Raw genomic sequence first — 7,985 nt, forward strand, 5'->3', positions numbered from 1 at the left:
TTAAACCATTGCAATGAGAATTACTTGGGAAATGATCATATATCCATTAGACAAGGTTTGATATTGCATATTTCTAGAACTAGGACGTTTGCATTCCCTCGGAAGTCTCCCAGAAAACTTGTTAACATCAGCACTGTAATTGTAGATCATGTAACTCTGATGGACCCATTGAATCCTGTTTCTACCATTGGTATAAAGTCTCTGAGTTTGCCATGCTTGATTGTTCAAAACTCCATTACAAGAATTTCCCGATGCGCTGACAACATAGCCATTGGCATTGTAGTTCCTATATGAGGCAGTGAATGGGGACTTTGTCTAGTCTATCTTCACTTGGCCGCCTTGTGTTGCCTAGTCATCGGCATTCCATAAACTTGTGTATGCTCTCATTGACTGATTCTTTAAGAATGGAACTCCATTTGCTTCATAGTTGTTGAAAACTCTAATAGGGATATTGTCCACTAAGAAACTGAAAAATCCAATTAAATTGCTTTGGATTGTACTCCCTATCAGATATACATTGCTAACACATATTTTCCATGGTTGCATGGTTCACCGTTAATGTATAACCTAAATCCAATTGTACCTACCATTGTTTACAGAGGCAGAGCTAGCACCTAATGAGCCCCTACCACTATTCATGTTGGCTCTACATGGAATTTTTTTTCCCTTGTATTGGGCAACTGCCCGTGTTCACCTCGATTCTTGGATCAACCACTGGTTGTTCATATCAGGGAAGTCTTCCTAGGTGAATGACATGCATTCGAACTTCCTCTCGGTGGAGGGATGAACTCCATTGATTTTATCTATTTTTTGTGAGAGAAAAAGTTGGTGGTCTATAGAAGATATCTTAGCTATAAATATTATAAATGTAGGAATACTGGGGAGACTAATTAATACATCCATAGTTTGCTACCGAAAAATAAATGTGCAAGTCCATCTACAGATTAGGAAAAAGTGTACAACAAATTTATGATTGGGAAAATTGAGGAGGGTGAATGAACAACTTACATTATTCGTAGTGGGTTCCAGAGAATGGTGAAGGTATGGTAGGTTGATGTTAGGTCAAACCAAAGGCAAAATTGTTGGTTCCCTATCACCTTTCCCTTGGGAATATTTGTGAACTGTGTGTGGCTGACCAGAGCATTTCCCAAGAACTCAAAATCTATCTCATCATGGCCTAGACCAGCTAGAGATGATAATTGGAAATGAAATAAATATTTAGCTGCAAAATTATTTGATCATCTTAGGGTCCTCATTTGCATGCTCTAATACTATATTTAACCATCTTATAAAAAAAATTAAAGCCAGAATGAAAATTAAGTGATATTTATATTTATTATTTAAACAAAAATAAATCCAAGTCTTAGATAAAATGTGGTGACTGTGCCAGCTGAATTTCTAGGTATAAGCTTGAGTTGCATGTCAAACCTTCCAAATAGGTACTCATTTTTGGATTGAAATCCCAAACCCGAAGTATTATTAAGGGACAACGTGAGAACTTGGCAGCCGTTAAGTATCTGAGCGCGTGGACAGCCAAAATTGATATCGACATCTTAGGAGAAATTACTGGCCATGGCAGCCAACAGAAAAGTCATGAACATTAAGAGCCTAAGAGCCCTAGTGCAATTGGAAAACAACATTTTTGTGGGTTCAAAGAGAGAGAGAAAATAATAATCTTGAAACACAAGGGATTGTACATTTGATATTTTGCGATCAAGGAGATATATATATATAACAGAAATGGTTGATATTAATCCTCTATAACGGGTGCTTTTTATTTCAAAATATTCATGAATTAATTGTTCATTCCATAATATTTTATGAAGCAGTGACACTCGATTCTGTTGGCTGGGTTCCAACTTCCAATCATGCCCAGCACCAAAAAAAAGAAAAAAAAGAAGGAAAATTGTCATTATTTTCTAGGCAAGATGGAACATTACACCAGTTGCTTTGGCATGTCTATTTACCATTTTTATTTATTTTCTTGTGGATATTTGATGAAGCTTGATGATAGTAGCCATTTTAAAATCAATTTTAATTTTTTCCCCCTTTTTGGTGTAAATTATGATAAAAGCTGAAAATGTAAGGTTGAAAAGTTGTAGACCTTATAAAATTTATTATTAAAATGAATTATTGACTTTAACTTAAAAATTATAATCTAGATTTTAATCCCTATCAAATAAAAGCTTAATATAAAATGCTCTCTTTCAATAAATTACAAGTTATATAATTTCATTTTACTAGCTACTTTTTCTGCTTCAATAGCTCTATTATTATTATTATTATTATTATTATTATTATTATTATTATTATTATTATTATTATTATTATTATTATTATTATTTATTTATTTTTTAATTTTTTACATGCATCCATTGTTTTGATCTCAATTATCACTTTTTGTCGATTCTAAAGATGTTACGATCCTCAATATACATTGCCGGTGTTCATAACTACATGAAAAAAATCATATAAATATATAAGGGAAATTTACTAAAATGTCACTTTTTTTGAAAATGCACTAAAAACTTTGACGTGCACAGAATTTGTACAAAAATGTCACTTTCTTATTGTCAAATGTCTAAATTACCCTTAATTTGACCTTTTTTGGAGCATTTAATGCTCCTTCATGATTTTTTTTCAAAACAATTAATTTTGTGATTTGATTGATTAATTTGTATATTATAATATTTGAATATATGAATATTATATTGTAAAATACGAATTTAGTTAATAAAAAATGAATATAAAATTCTTCATAAACCTAGTTAACATAAAAAAATAAATTTGTTGTTAAACAAACCCTTATTTCATTCATCTTCTTCATCCATTTTCTTCTTCATCAAGAAGATATTACTTCATCTATCTTCTTCATTTATCTTGAAAGGTCAGTTATTACGAATTGTTTATATTTTTATGTAATAGCTTACTCTTTTTAAAATGTTGAAAACAACATGGTAATCACTACTATTAATCATCATGGTCTTATTTTTTTAATAGTTTGAAGGAAAAACATACCAAAAATATTTAGAAAAATGTGAAGTATTCCATATTTAATGAAGCATTTAGTCATTTAATTCTGGAAATAGATTGTGATGTTGTGGTTGTTGTAGTTGAGAAATGATTATAAACATTAATGCTACCAAATACATTTGAAGCTTCTCAGCAGTTCCGACAGTCGAACCGTCGAACTCGACATTTTGAAATTGTCGGGATCGACATTTGCACTGTTGTACCCGATATTTATAAACTGCCGGGATAGATAACTAAACTATCGAATTGGACAGCTAAAAATTCTTGACATCCTTCATTTGACCTTGTACTATTGCATAGGTTTAGATATTCGAACGTGTCACTTCCATACTATTATAAAATCGACATATTGATTGCGCATAATTCTTATCGTTGCAATCCCAACATTTCAGGTATGAACAATAATTTGAGATTCATTGTGTTGCAAGGGGGAAAGTTCGTTCACGTGAATGACGAATGAAAGTGGACTGGGGACAAAACCACTTCCATTTTAGTGTCGAGCAGTATTACACTACCAGGGCTATTGTTACGGTTGAACGAGAAACTTGGTGTTCTCGATCCATGCACAAAAATGGAATTAAAGTTCAAAGTTCCTACCGTCGGCCGAAATACTCGAAGATGAAGACGTAAATTGGTACATATCAATTTATAAGGAAACTGCCCTCTGCGTTACGACTTTGGAAACCAGCCTGCTAAGTGTTGGAATGGAGAGGGATACAAATTACAGCCAACAATTGTTCGCCGTAGCAGAAGATCACCAAACCTTACAGGATGACGAGCTCAATCATCAATACAATGTCCCAAACACTAATGCAGTGGATACTCCAATTTTTTATGTTGGGACTGCATCATTAGATGAAATATTCGACGATCCCTTACATGGTACAAATACTGGTAATATTGCTGACGTTGATGAAGAACTATTATCACCTTCCAAAAGTCCGGATACATGCAACTGGATTTCCACTGTGAATACATTGGATCTTACTGAAAGGCAAATATTTTTTACCAAGAAAGAGTTGTACTCGAGAATTCGTCTACTTGCTTTGCGAGAGAAGTTTCAATTTTAGGTTAGTAGGTCAAGCCTAAAAATGTTAACCGTTGTTTGCGCAGACGATAATTGCAAGTGGATGTTACGTGCTTCCAGTGTCAAGTAGTCCGCCATCTTCATGATCCGCAAATTCAATAATGTGCACACATGTTCCATAGATTATCGTCGTAATGCACATCGACATGCCACTAGTTCCATAATTGCCGAGCAGATTATGGGGAAATTGGATAATACGTACGGATCGTATGATCCTACCGCTATTGCACGTGACATGGAACGTGAGTTTGGTATGAAATTTAGTTACCATCAAGCACCTAGGGAAAAGGTCGATGCTTTACATATGATACATGGTACACCGGGTGATAGCTTTCAAAAACTTTCTTCTTAATGTCATGTCCTAGGAGAGAGTAATCCGGGGACAATAACGCACATCGAAGTAGATTCTCGTAACAGGTTTCACTACCTTTTCCTAGCTTTCGGTGCAAGCATTCAGGGTTACCTGCACTACCATTAGGCCCGTTATTTATGTTGATGGCAGTCACTTAAAAAGTCCATACAAAGGTACCCTTCTACTGGCAACTGCCTAAGATGCCAACAAATAGATTTATCTGTTAGTGTGGAGGATCGTTGATGTCGAAACGAATAGATCGCAGATGTGGTTTTCATCAAATTTGAAAGATCTTATAGGTGACTCGAACAAATTGGTGTTTGTTTCCGACAGGAAAAATAGTATTGAAAACGCCATTGTCTACCTATTTCCTCGGGCTCACCACAGGTGCTGTGTCTGGCATATGGAAAAAAATTTAATCCAGCGGTACATCAACGCAAGTTCAATATTTCTATTCAAAAGAGCCGCAAGAACTTACTGGACGGAAGATTTTGAAAGACTTATGGGATAGTTTCGTAAGGTAAGTACAAGAGCGTACAGGTACTTGGAGTGAGCAGGTTTCCCATTTTGGTCACGGACACTATTTGTTGGCCAATGTACAACATTTTGACCAACAACAATACAGAATCTTTGAACTCAATGTTGAGACATACCCGTTCGTTACCGATCACATGCTTAGTGGAACACATTCGGCATACTATGTAGAAATGGTTTTATGAACGTCGAGCAAGTACAACCGCATGCAGTACCGTACTGTCATCAACGATGGAGAATGAGTTACGGACGACATTCGAAGCAGGTACTAGGCTACGAGCACATGGCTTGACAGATAACTTAGCACAAGTTGGAATATCCAACGACACGAATATCGTAGACTTCTCTGAAAACATGTGCACTTGTCGTGAGTTTCAACTGAAACGTATGCCGTGCGTTCATGCAACCCGTGCAGCTTGCTTGAGAGGTAAGTCATTGTACGATCTCTGCTCACCGTATTACATATCCGAGTACTAGAAGGGTGCCTATGGAGAAGCTATATATCCTGTTTTGCGTGAAGTGGACTGGATTGTTCCAACTGAAATTATAGGTATTCGTATTATGCCCTCCAATGTACGTCGTCCTTCAGGTAGACCACCCACATGACGTAAGCGATCCAGAGACGAGTGTACCACATAGCTCAGGAAATGCACTCGCTGCAATGGACTTGGTCATAACTGGACCACATGTTCGAAACACACTGTACCACGTCTGATGTAGGCAGCATTTTGTACGTGAGTGGTTGAAGTTGTAAGTAAAGTGTTCTCCCGATGTTGTTTGTATATGACAATGTAAATATTGTATTACTGTTTTAATTCGCTTACACATAAACATTATTCTTTGTTATGTTCACATTTATAGTACGCAAATAGGCACAACGTACCGCATAACTGCCTCAAACCAAAATATAATTTTGTTGTACATAGCATTGTTGCCATTGTTGACACATGTAAATTGAATGTACAGAATAGGAAACATTCAACCATTATACAAGTTTCCTTTCAATTGCATATTACGAACACATTATTTTTAGCACATAACACTGTCTGCAATGTTCACAAAGTACGTTGAATGTACACATGAGGTTGTGTTCGTTCACTCAAAATACATGTTATATGAATATGCATACTACATACATAGAAAATTTGCCAGTAAACCCCGACAGTTCATCTGTCATTCCCGACAGATGATGCCTGCCATTCTCGATTGTTGTTCGATGCTCCGCTTAACAAAATACACATAACTTGCCAACAGGAGTTTCTTACATGCCACAGAATTGGTACATACATCACAAAATTCATCCCTTACAAAAAAGCACTATACATATATACGTAGAAACCCACACACGTAACAAAATCGGACTCTTCACTCGGAGCTAACACTTGAACCTTCTTCCCCACCGTCATCATCCAAGCTGATGACAATTACCTCGAGCGACGGAACGCGACCCTATCCCTCATCCTCATGACGTTCAACTTCGTCTGCATCCATAAATGTCTCGAGGACTCACCTTCATAACTTGCAACTTCGTCTAGGTTTGGAAAGGGAACGACAGTGATGACTCTCCTACCACCATTCGAACTCACTTCCTCATCATCCGAAGAAATTACAATGGGGCATAGCGGGGTTGAATCCGGTATCGGTAAAGACTCCTCAATTACCAGTGGTGAATTACTTCCCGTAGACGATGCTATTGTTTTCATATGAAGAACACAAACTTCAAATATTGTGATACGTTCCTACTACAAGATGCCTCACAAAGAGTCTCATATATCTCACTTGAAGAGTGCAAGTTATGCTTTATACAGGAGGTATTTGAGGACATTTAAAGCAATTTAATAACCAACCACCATTTCATTTCTACTTAACACTTGATTTACCATTGGTGTGATGGTTTAGTGTGATGGTTAAATGTGTAAGTTCACTTTAATGCAGTCCATAAATGGTGAGAATTATGAGTAAATTGTACCCATGTGCAAGATCTGCAATGGCAACATTCCTGCAGCTAGATTGGCAATCAATTTGGAAGTTAAATTTCTTTACTGAATTTTTGTAGTCCTTAGTCATAATTGAATACAGTTTTTAAATTCTAAATCATATAAATTGCATGAAAAAATTGATAAAATTAATGTCCCTGCCAATGAAAATGAACATTGGGTGACACAACAAGCTATTTTTCAAATAAACTTTAATTTGTACGAACAAGCTAATTTATACTAAAACGTATGTTGAAATAAACATACGCCGGTTGTAATGTTGGGGCCAACGTAGCAAAGATAACACCGAATTATTCATACTACGGTAATGCGAATTTTACAATAATCATTGTCCTCGATCTTTCGACCATGCTCCATTACACAAAAAATCATTACATATCATGATTCATTTGAGTAGGTATAACGTCTTCAACTCCAATGAAATTAAAGTACAAAATACTACTACTTCATCAAGTAGCATGAACATCAATTTAATTAGAGTACAAACAAATGTCCTGTCTCAATGTCCGTTCCACTTAACCATATCCCAATATGGAATTGAAGTAATCTCATAACCCCCCTTGAGATCATTAACCACATCATATGGAATAGGAGTAATAGTCTTCACAGTTGCACTTTCAAGCATGAACCCATGTTTGGATCCATTTGGCTATTTTTTGGTGATATTCACTACACCTGTTGATTTAGCCTTAGCCTTCATTTTGTTTGTACTCTTCATCATTCTGCAAAAATTCGTCATCACACCTTGATGAATACACATGCTCAACTAAAAAATCAGCCCTCTGAATGAATCTTCTGCCTACCTGCATCAGGTGTCTGCTAAAGTGAAATGACACAGCAGAGAATGTTTGTAACTATCCATCCAATCAACGTAAAAACCAAAAAATTTACTCACCCATGGAGTGGGAAACGTGCATGCAATGTAATCATCAAAAAATGAACAACCCTTTCACATATCATAAACATACATGCCATAAATATA

At 36.0% G+C, this 7,985-nt stretch overlaps 1 pseudogene; it reads right to left on the reverse strand.

The window, feature by feature from the left end:
- Window positions 1-1,640, reverse strand: LOC111395015 (annotated as a pseudogene).
- Window positions 1,641-7,985: the final 6,345 nt, after the last annotated feature.

This window comes from Olea europaea, chromosome 6, assembly GCF_002742605.1.
Source record: "Olea europaea var. sylvestris chromosome 6, O_europaea_v1, whole genome shotgun sequence".
Taxonomy (NCBI): Eukaryota; Viridiplantae; Streptophyta; class Magnoliopsida; order Lamiales; family Oleaceae; genus Olea; species Olea europaea.